We start from the raw sequence: 12,726 nt of genomic DNA on the forward strand, positions 1-12,726 counted from the left end.
CTGTTCTTTGTTTGATGAGAAATTACAAACAGGAAAAAGCCTAGGCTCTTTCTTAATTGGAATAGTAAGAGACGACCTGGGTAGAACCTATGATTATTACGTCATTGATCAATCTTTAACATGAAATATCCAGTTTTTCGTAGAAAAATTAATTTTATTTTAAAAATTATTGGTTTTAATTACAAAAGGTTTTTAACCCCATTAATTTCCTTTAAAATGATCCATTGAACAACTCTCTACGATGTTCTAGTGCCAATCCATCTGTGGAAGAAAAAAAGAAAAAAAAATGCCGTTTAGGCAGAATGCTGTAGTAGCTGCCACTTTTCTTGATTTTTAAGCCATTATATCTCCCTTGTTGTTCAACCCAAGGGACAGATAATTTCCTATGTAGGAGTTTCAGACAAAGCGGTTCTAATCGTGTACTTTTTATTCTAATCTGATTCTATTTTTAGGAGTTATGAGTTATTATATTTCTTAACATTGGACGTGATCATCTCATACTTGGTTGCTAGCTACCAATGCAACCCAGATGTTTCTCCGGATTGCAGACTTCATACCGGATTGCAGACTTGATAGTATTCAGGCGATAAGCCTCATTATTTTTCATTTGTCGTTCACATATTCTGATGATGAATTGATGCAATTCTGACGAAACTCCTCGTCAGTTTTATATCCGGGTTGCAGCGGTAGCTAGCAACCTAGTAAGAGACGATCACCTACAATGTTAAGAAATAAAAAACCTTCCAACTCCTAACAAAAGAGTCAGATCATAACGAAAAGTACACCATTAGAACCGACTTATCCGAATCCTCTATAAAAGAAACTTACCGCCCTTTGGCTTGAATAACAAAGAAAATATCTTGGCTTGAAAATCAAGAAAATTGACTTTTACCACGTTATTCTCCACAAACGGGATATTTTTTTCTTTCCGCTTTTTTTTTCCTCCTCAGCTAGCTGGGCACTGGAAAATCATAGAGAGCTGTATAATAGCTCATTTTAAAGGCAATTGCAACATCTAGTGCTTTTTGTAATTAAAAATAAAATACTTAAAGTAGAACCAATTTTGTCAAAAAAATTGCATTTTTGATGTATTTTCATACTGCAGTCTTTTCAAAGATATTTGAATTTTTAAGCAATCAAACAGTTCATGGTAATGAACTCTATAGTAATAATAGCTACTTGTCTCAATAGTAACCGAAACTCCTGGAACCAAAATTTTCTTTTTTGGCTTAATCGCTGAAATTATTATGTAAACTGCAAAAATATTTATGATGCCTAATCAGTAATAGTAAGTTCTTAATTTAAACAACAAAAATATATGAAAATTTTATAATTAGTTTTACTTTTTGTCTCCTGGAAGAAAAATTTTTTCATCTCAGTTCAAAGTTATTATTGTATCCTGGAACCAAACTTTTTTTGGTTTGTAACCCGTAAAGTACGTATCTCCATATTATTGTCTTATAATTGCAATTATTTTAGTTTTCAGTCCAGAATCGCTAAACTTATTATGCAAACTGCAAAAATATTTATGGTGTCTAACCAATAATACTAATTTTGTAATTCAAACAAGATAAATACCTGAAAATTTAAAAATTAGTTTTTTTTTATGCTAGGTTTTAGATACTCGACACGGGATATTGTGTACTTAATAATTTTAAACCTTGAAAAAATGTGGTCTCACTTGAAAGGAAAAAAAGAAAGAATAACCAAAAAAAATATCAAAATAGAGCAATCCAAATTTCTACTAATAAAAAACTTTGCTACACAAAAAATAAAGCTAACATCCTGAAATATCAGAAAAGTTTATTTAAAAGAGATAAAAATGCCACCGAACGCAATAAAGCTCGAACACGCGTAAGGATTGCTACTAAGATGTCTTGTGATCCAGGATTTAAGAAAATGAAATATGACAGAGCAAAACAGAGGTATCTTACGGATCACGGGTATCGAGAAGGGAAAATTGAGACAGCCAAACAAAAGAGCAAGGAACGGTATGATAACGATATAGATTACCGAAACAAACATAAGAAAAAAGTTGCTACCAGAATAATGGGTAGATACTTGGGTGACAAAAGCTATAATGATAAAATTAAATTCTCTACGAGGCTGTACCGAGGAACGCATAAGGACAAAGGGAAAATTTAAATTCAGAAATAAAAGAAGATGGCAAAAATGCAGGCTGATCTTTGTAAATTGAGAAACATTTTACGCATGTTTTGTCGGGATCACGAAAAGTATTCAAAATTACAGATTAAAATTCTCTTTGAAAGAGCGGATGCTGTTGAAAAGACGGCTAGAAATGCTTTGGCAAAGCTTCATAGCAATATCCAAAAGAAATGTTGTCAGTTTAACGAAAAGCTTCCAAGGTATGGATTGGCAACTGCGGAACAGTTTATAGATGCAATGGAAAATGTTCGACAACACAGTGAATATACGGAGGCGTACTTCTTAGAAAATTCGTATATTAATTTTGGAAGGAGCAATTGCAGTTTATGTAGCAGCAATAAAAATGTATATACAAGCATACCTATCAACAGCGAAGGAAAAGCAATGTTTTTCAATTATGGCGAAAACGAGCCTGTTAGGGTTATTAGTAAATTTGTTTGTAAGACTAATGATTTAGAACAAATTCCTGGAACACCGACTCAAGAAAAAAGCATTTCTAACTGTGTTTTAAACAGTTCTTTTAGTTCTACTGAATATTTGGCAAAAAATTCTCTGTGTAGTAGAACATCCGGGTTGCAGCGGTAGCTAGCAACCTAGTAAGAGACGATCACGTCCAATGTTAAGAAATATAAAAACCCATAGTTCCTAACAGAGGAGTCAGATCAAAACAAAAAGTACACCATTAGAACCGCCTTGTCCGAAACCTCTATAAAGGATACTTACCGCCCTTTGGCTTGAATAACAAAGAAAATATATTGGCTTGAAAATCAAGCAAATGGACTTTTACCACGTTATTCTCCACAAACGGGATATTTTTTCTCTTTTCTTTTGTATCCAGAGATAGCTTGGCACTGGAACATCGTAGAGGGTTGTTCAATAGCTCATTTTAAAGGAAATTAATTAGGTTAAAAACCTTTTGTAACTAAAATAAATTATTACTAAAAGAGAATAAATTTTTCCACCAAAAGCTGCATTTTCGATGTCTTTTCACACTGCAGTCTTTCAAACATAATCGTATACCAGCGGTAAGATTTGAACCCACGCCTCCGAAGAGACTGGTGGCTAACACCAGTACCTTGGAACACTCGGTCAGGTTGCCTCTCATAAATAAATATATATGTGAATCTGGTGTGCGGCAGTAGCTAGCAATCTAGTAAGAGACGATCAGTCCAATGCTAAGAAATATAACAAAACTCCTAAAAATAGAGTCAAATCAAAACAAAAGTACATCATTAGAATTACCTTGTCTGAAACTCTACTAGATAAATATTGAATGTCGTCATAGTTTTATATTAGAGCTATGACGTGAATAGAAAAACACGAAAATATATTATTGTTTCTGAAGACGTCATGAAATAATATCATTGCGCTATGACGTCAATAAAATCATTACGCCCTGACGTCATAATTACTATATAAGAAGCGTCAGAACTGTAAATGTTCTCATTCATAATTACATAATGGTTTCAATCAAGCAAGCTATACGCAAGTTGAAAAAACAGCACTACACAAACAACAGAGATAGTAACTTGAAAAGAAATCCGGTTTGCAGCGGTAGCTACCAACCTAGTAAGAGACGATCACGTCCAATGTTAAGAAATATAAAAACCCATAGTTCCTAAAAAGGGAGTCAGATCAAATTCAAAAGTACACCATTAGAACCGCCTTGTCCGAAACCCCTGTATAGTAAACTTTCTGGCCCTTGGCTTGAACAGCAAGGGAAATGTATTGGCTTGAAAATCAAGAAAAGTGGCAGCTACTACAACATTCTGCCTAAACGGGATATTTTTTTTCTTTTTTTCTTTTTTTCTTTCTTTTCCAGAGATAGCTTGGCACTGGAACATCGTAGAGAGTTGTTCAATGGCTCATTTTAAAGGAAATTAATTGGGTTAAAAACCTTTCGTAACTGAAATAAATTATTTCTAAAAGAGAATAAATTTTTCCACCAAAAACTGCATTTTTGATGTCTTTTCATTACAGTAAAGAACGATCTCTCTCCCATAGTAACTGATATGTTACATTAAAAGACGATCATTGGAATAAAAATTTATTGCATGCATTGGACTTAGTTAGCTACTTGATCGTTTGAGGTTCGTCTCTTACTATTTCAAAGAAGAAAAAGCCGTAGGCTTCTTCCTGTTTGTAATATTTTCCTGTTTTTTTTATCAGGGTTACAGCGGTATCCGGGTTGCAGCGGTAGCTAGCAACCTAGTAAGAGATGATCACGTCCAATGTTAAGAAATAAAAAATCCGGGTTGCAGCGGTAGCTAGCAACCTAGTAAGATTTCCGGGTTGCAGCGGTAGCTAGCAACCTAGTAAGAGACGATCACCTCCAATGTTAAGAAATATAAAACCCCCCAACTCCTAAAAAAAGGGTCAGATCAAAACAAAAAGTACATCATTAGAACCGCCTTGTCCGAAACCTCTATAAAGGAAACTTACCGTCCTTTGGCTTGAATAACAAAGAAAATATATTGGCTGGAAAATCAAGAAAATTGACTTTTACCACGTTATTCTCCACAAACGGGATATTTTTTTCTTTCCGCTTGATTTTCCTCCTCAGCTAGCTGGGCACTGGAAAATCATAGAGAGCTGTATAATAGTTCATTTTAAAGGAAATTGCAACATCTAGTGCCTTTTGTAATTTAAAATAAAATACTTTTTAAAGTAGAATCAATTTTGTCAAAAAAATTGAATTTTTGATGTATTTTCATACTGCAGTCTTTTCAAAGATATTTGAATTTTGAAGCAATCAAACAGTTCATGGTAAAGAACTCTATAGTAATAATAGCTACTTGTCTCAATAGTAACCGAAACTCCTGGAACCAAAATTTTCTTTTTTGGCTTAATCGCTAAAATTATTATGTAAACTACAAAAATATTTATGATGCCTAATCAGTAATAGTAATTTCTTAATTTAAACATCAAAAATACATGAAAATTTTATAATTAGTTTTACTTTTTGTCTCCTGGAAGAAAATTTTTTTTCATCTCAGTTCAAAGTTATTATTGTATCCTGGAGCCAAACTTTTTTTGGTTTGTAACCCGTAAAGTACGTATCTCCATATTATTGTCTTATAATTGCAATTATTTTAGTTTTCAGTCCAGAATCGCTAAACTTATTATGTAAACTGCAAAAATATTTATGGTGTCTAACCAATAATACTAATTTTGTAATTCAAACAAATTATCCATTAATTATCCATAATTATACATTCAAAAAAATTATAATAATTATTTACATAATCTATTGACAAGATGACTTGAAGCAAATGCCTTTTGAAAGTATCCGGGTTGCAGCGGTAGCTAGCAACCTAGTAAGAGACGATCACCTCCAATGTTAAGAAATATAAAACCCCCCAACTCCTAAAAAAAGAGTCAGATCAAAACAAAAAGTACACCATTAGAACCGCCTTGTTCGAATCCTCTATAAAGGAAACTTACTCTTTTAGAAATAATTTATTTTAGTTACAAAAGGTTTTTAACCCAATTAATTTTAAAGGAAATTAATTGGGTTAAAAACCTTTTGTAACTAAAATAAATTATTTCTAAAAGAGAATAAATTTTTCCACCAAAAACTCTATTTTCGATGTCTTTTCACACTGCAGTCTTTCAAACATAATTGTATACCAGCGGTAAGATTTGAACCCACGCCTCCGAAGAGACTGGTGGCTAACACCAGTGCCTTGGACCACTTGGCCAGGTTGCCTCTCATAAATAACTATATATGTGAATCTGGGTTGCAGCAGTAGCTAGCAATCTAGTAAGAGACGATCAGTCCAATGCTAAGAAATATAACAAAACTCCTAAAAATAGAGTAAAATCAAAACAAAAGTACATAATTAGAATTACCTTGTCTGAAACCCTACTAGATAAATATTGAATGTCGTCATAGTTTTATATTAGAGCTATGACGTGAATAGAAAAACACGAAATTATATTGTTGTTTCTGAAGACGTCATGAAATAATATCATTGCGCTATGACGTCAATAAAATCATTACGCTGTGACATCATAATTACTATATAAGAAGCGTCAGAACTGTAAATGTTCACATTCATAATTACATAATGGTTTCAATCAAGCAAGCTGCACGCAAATTGAAAAAATAGTAATACACAAACAACAGAGATAGTATCTTGAAAAGAGAAAAGCAAAGGTATTCAACCGACCAGGCGTATCGAGAAGTAAAAACTGAGAGAGCCAAACAAAAGATCAAGGAGCGTTATCACAATGATAAAATTTATAGAGAAGCAACAATTGAGCAGGCTAGACAAAAGAGCAAGGAACGGTATGGTAATGATGAAGATTACAGAGAAGCAAGAATTGAGCAGGCTAGACGAAAGATCAAGGAACGTTATCAAAATGATGAAGATTATAGAGAAGCAACAATTGAGCAGGCTAGACAAAAAAGCAAGCAACGGTATGATAATGATAAAGATTACAGAGAAGCAAGAACTGAGCAGGCTAGATAAAAGAGCAAGGATTATAATAAAGAACGACCTCTTGGCTATACTAAATTTATAATAACTATAGTATAGGTTTGTAAAGTTTTCATAAAGGACTGATATAGTTGATTGTGGTAATTACAATAAGGAATGAATTGTAACCCATAGTAATTGAATTATTAAATCAAACAGTTCTTGGTCATAATAAAGAGCTGTCTAATGGCTCATTTTAATGCAAATTGCTGTATATAGAAACCTTTTGTAATTAACAAAAATAATTATTATCATAAAATAAATTGTTACAATATTGTAAACAACTAACTCTAGGCCATAGTAAGCAATTTAATTTTGACAATAAAGAATTACGACAGAAACCTAAATGGTAGTATAAGTAAGCTACATTTTGTTCCAGTAAAGAACTATCTCTTGCCCATAATAACGGATATATGGTAGTTCCAGGGGTAGCAGCAATCTGGGTTGCAGTGGTAGCTAGCAACCTAGTAATAAACAATCACGTCCAATGTTAAGATTACATAAAGGATCGATAAAATAACTGAATATGGGTTGCGGTGGTTATAATTAGGAACAAATATTCTACCCATTGTCTACTAATAATCATATATAATTATAATAATATATTTGAAATCAGCATAAAAATACAATTCTTTTGATCTATCTATTAATATTAAAATTCCATTTTTTAGAGTTTTGGTTACTACGGAGACAAGTCACTCTTACTATTCAGCTTGTTACCACGAACTGTTTGACTTTAGTAACCTATACTATAGTTAAGTGGTGTATAAAATTTAATATAGACAAGAAATCGTTCTTTATTATAAATTTAAACTAAGATGATATAAAATTAATGGCGTAAAAAATGGTGTAGCGAGTCAATTGAAGCAAATGGAAATCCGGGTTGCAGCGGTAGCTAGCAACCTAGTAAGAGACGATCACGTCCAATGTTAAGAAATATAAAAACCCATAGTTCCTAACAAAGGAGTCAGATCAAAACAAAAAGTACACCATTAGAACCGCCTTGTCCGAAACCCCTGTATAGGAAACTTTTTGTCCCTTGGCTTGAACAGAAAGGGAAATATATTGGCTTGAAAATTAAGAAAATTGACTTTAACCACGTTATTCTCCCCAAACGGGATATTTTTTTCTTTTTTTCTTTTTTTTTCTTTTCCACAGAGAGCTTGGCACTGGAATATCGTAGAGGGTTGTTCAATAGCTCATTTTAAAGGAAATTAATTGGGTTAAAAATCTATAGTAACTAAAATAAATTATTTCTAAAAGAGAATAAATTTTTCCACCAAAAACTGCATTTTTGATGTCTTTTCACACTGCAGTCTTTCAAACATAATCGTATACCAGCGGTAAGATTTGAACCCACGCCTCCGAAGAGACCGGTAGCTAACACCAGTGTCTTTGACCACTCGGCCAGGCTGCCTCTCATAAATAAATATATATGTGAATTTGGGTTGCAGCAGTAGCTAGCAACCTAGTAAGAGACGATCAGTCCCATGTTAAGAAATATAACAAAACTCCTAAAAATAGAGTCAGATCAAAACAAAAGTACATCATTAGAACTACCTTGTCTGAAACCCTACTAGATAAATAATGAATGTCGTCACAGCTTTATATTAGAGCTATGACGTGAATAGAAAAACACGAAATTATATTGTTGTTTCTGATGACGTCATGAAATAATATCATTGCGCCATGACGTCAATAAAATCATTACGCCGTGACATCTTAATTACTACTTAAGAACGACAAAGATGTAAATTCTCTCAGTCTTGATTAGAATAATGGTTAGATCGAAGCAAGCTATACGCAATTTGAAAAACAGTACTACACAAACAACAGAGATAGTATCTTGAAAAGAGAAAAGCAAATCAACCGACCAGGCGCATCGAGAAGTAAAAATTGAGAGAGCAAAACAAAGGTATTCAACCGACCAGGCGTATCGAGAAGTAATAATTGAGAGAGCAAAACAAACGTATTCAACCGACCAGGCGTATCGAGAAGTAATAATTGAGAGAGCAAAACAAATAAGCAAGATGTGTTATCACAATGATGTAGTTTATTGACATGCAAAAATTGAGACAGCCAAACAAAAGATCAAGGAACGGTATGGTAATGATGAAGATTACAGAGAAGCAACAATTGAGCAGGCTAGACAAAAGAGCAAGGAACGGTATGATAATGATAAAGATTACCGAAACAAACATAAGAAAAAAGTTGCTACCAGAATAATGGGTAGACACTGGGGTGACAAAAGCTATAATGAAAAAATTAAATTCTCTGCGAGGTTGTACCGAAGAACGCATAAGGACAAAGGGAAAAATTACATTCAGAAATACAAGAAGATGGCAAAAATGCAGGCTGATCTTTGTAAATTGAGAAACATTTTACGCATGTTTTATCGGGATCACGAAAAGTATTCAAAATTACAGATTAAAATTCTCTTTGAAAGAGCGGATGCTGTTGAAAAGTCGGCTAGAAATTCTTTGGCAAAGTTTCATAGTAATATCCAAAAGAAATATTGTCAGTTTAATGAAAAGCTTCCAAGGTATGGATTGGCAACTGCGGAACAGTTTATAGATGCAATGGAAAATGTTCGACAACACAGTGAATATACGGACGCGTACTTCTTAGAAAATTCGTATATTAATTTTGGAAGGAGCAATTGCAGTTTATGTAGCAGCAATAAAAGTATATATACAAGCATACCTATCAACAGCGAAGGAAAAGCAATGTTTTTCAATTATGGCGAAAACGAGCCTGTTAGGGTTATTAGTAAATATGTTTGTAAGACTAATGATTTAGAACAAATTCCTGGAACACCGACTCAAGAAAAAAGCATTTCTAACTGTGTTTTAAACAGTTCGTTTAGTTCTATTGAATATTTGGCAAAAAATTCTCTGTGTAGTAGAATTTTATAGTAAAGAACGACCTCTAACCCATGTTAATGTTAATTGATCCGGGTTGCTGTTACATTAAAGGACGATCATTGAAATAACAAACCATTGTTATCCGGGTTGCAGCGGTAGCTAGCAACCTAGTAAGAGACGATCACCACCAATGTAAAGAAATATAAAACCCCCCAACTCCTAAAAACAGAGTCAGATCAAAACAAAAAGTACACCATTATAACCGCCTTGTCCGAAACCTTTATAAAGGAAACTTACCGCCCTTTGGCTTGAATAACAAAGAAAATATATTGGCTTGAAAATCAAGCAAATTGACTTTTACCACGTTATTCTCCACAAACGGGATATGTTTTTCTCTTTTCTTTTGTATCCAGAGATAGCTTGGCACTGGAACATCGTAGAGGGTTGTTCAATAGCTCATTTTAAAGGAAATTAATTGGGTTAAAAATTTATAGTAATCCGGGTTGCAGCGTTAGCTAGCAACTTAGTAAGAGACGATCACGTCCAATGTTAAGAAATATAAGAACCCCTAACTCCTGAGAAAAGAGTCAGATCAAAACAAAAATTACACCATTAGAACCACCTTGTACAAAACCCCTATTAAGGAAACATATCACTCTTTGGCTTGAATAACAAAGAAAAGATATTGGCTTGAAAATCAAGAAAATTGAATTTAACCACGTTATTCTCCACAAAGGGATATTTTTTTCTTTCCGCTTGATTTTTCTCCTCAACTAGCTGGGCACTGGAAAAACATAGATTATATTTAAAAAGGACATCTAGCCAATGTTAACTGGAAAATAAATGGGGATTATGTAATTTTCATCGGTATCATAAACCTAATAAAGAACAAACCACGGGACATATTAGACTTACTTTGATGCCTGATCCGGGTTGCAGCGGTAGCTAGCAACCTAGTAAGAGACGATCACGTCCAATGTTAAGAAATATAAAAACCCATAGCTCCTACAAAAGGAGTCAGATCAAAACAAAAAGTACACCATTAGAACCGCCTTGTCCGAAACCCCTGTATAGGAAACTTTCTGTCCCTGGGCTTGCACAGCAAGGTAAATATATTGGCTTGAAAATCAAGAAAATTGACTTTAACCACGTTATTCTCCCCAAACGGGATATTTTTTTCTTTTTTTTTTTATTTTTTTTTCTTTTTTATCCAGAGATAGCTTGGCACTGGAACATCGTAGAGGGTTGTTAAATAGCTCATTTTAAAGGAAATTAATTGGGTTAAAAATCTATAGTAACTAAAATAAATTATTTCTAAAAGAGAATAAATTTTTCCAATAAAAACTGTATTTTTGATGCAGTGACGTCATAATTACTATATAAGAAACGTCAAAACTGTAAATGGTCTCATTCATGAATACATAATCCGGGTTGCAGCGGTAGCTAGCAACCTAGTAAGAGACGATCACGTCCAATGTTAAGAAATATAAAAACCCATAGCTCCTAAAAAGGAGTCAGATCAAAACAAAAAGTACACCATTAGAACCGCCTTGTCCGAAACCCCTGTATAGGAAATATAATAAAGAACGACCTCTTGCCTATACTAAATTTTATACGCCACTTAATTATAGTATAGGTTAGTAATTCAACAGATAGCATGGCACTGGAACATCGTAGAGAGTTGTTCAATGGCTCATTTTAAAGGAAATTAATTGGGTTAAAAACCTTTTGTAATTAAAACAAATTATTTTTATTATTACAGTAAAGAACGATCTTTCACCCGTAGTAACTGATATATGGTGGTTCCAGGGGTAGTCCGGGTTGCAGTGGTAGCTAGCAACCTAGTAAGAGACGATCACCTCCAATGTTAAGTAATTATATTAAAGGACGATCATTAGAAAAGCACACCATTGCATATATTGGACTGAGTTAGTATTTCAGTTTAGAATCGCTAAAGTTATTATGTAAACTGCAAAAATATTTATGATGTCTGAGCAATAATTTTAATCTTTTCATTCAAACTAACAAAATACCTGAAAATTTTTTACATTAAAAGACGATCACTGAAATAACAAACCATTCCATACATTGGACTTAGTTAGATACTTGATTGTTTGAGTTTCGTCTCTTACTATTTAAAAGAAGAAAAAGCCGTAGGCTTTTTCCTGTTTGTATTTATAGTGAAAAAATGAACTCAAGTCCAAAGAAACTGAACCCTGTGGTTCATTCATATTATCTTCATTATTTTAGCTAGAATGTCAATAAATTATAATAAAGAACAACCTCTTGCCTATACTAAATTTTATACGCCACTAAATTATAGTATAGGTTAGTAATTCAACAGATAGCTTGGCACTGGAACATCGTAGAGAGTTGTTCAATGGCTCATTTTAAAGGAAATACAATAAGGAACGAACTCTTGACTATGCTATCTTGCATATGTGATACAGTAAAGAACGGCCTCTTGCCTATACTAAATTTTTATAGGCCACTTGCGTATAGTATAGTCTAGTACAGTTATATTTAATCCGGGTTGCAGCGGTAGTTATAATAAAGAACGACCTCTTGCCTATACTAAATTTTATACGCCACTTAAATATAGTATAGGTTAGTAATTCAACAGATAGTTTGGCACCGGGACATCGTAGAGAGTTGTTCAATGGCTCATTTTAAAGCAAAATTAATGGGGTTAAAAACTTCTTGTAATTTTATAATAAAGAACGACCTCTTTCCTATACTAAATTTTATATACCACTTAATAATAGCATAGGTTAGAAATTCCACAAATAGCTTGGCAATGGAACATCGTAGAGAGCTGAAACATTAATGGCTTTATCCAAGCAAGCTTCAAGTAAGTTAAAGATAATAGTACTACACAAAAACAAGGCATAGTATCATGAAAAGAGAAAAGCAAAGGTATTTAATAGACCAGTTGTATGGAAAAGTTAAAATTGAGAGAGACAAGTCAAGTATTTATGTTAGACAAGGATCTTTTGAAAATTTGCTTCTCTGCAGTAAAATACATTGTCCAGTCGGGCAAAGCCACGGAAGAGGAGGTGTAGGAAGAGAGCAACCAGAATCTTGTAACAACAATGAGTGTGCTCAAAGGAATCTACCATATATACTTATAACTAAAGAACCAGTATCTACAATTACAACAAGCATCAACACTACAAATGCCCGAAATAGAAGCAAGAGCGAAGAGATAGTAAGAA

The sequence above is a fragment of the Artemia sp. Qi Xiang Cuo genome, chromosome 13 (genome assembly GCF_049724085.1).
Source record: "Artemia sp. Qi Xiang Cuo chromosome 13, ASM4972408v1, whole genome shotgun sequence".
Lineage (NCBI taxonomy): Eukaryota > Metazoa > Arthropoda > Branchiopoda > Anostraca > Artemiidae > Artemia > Artemia sp. Qi Xiang Cuo.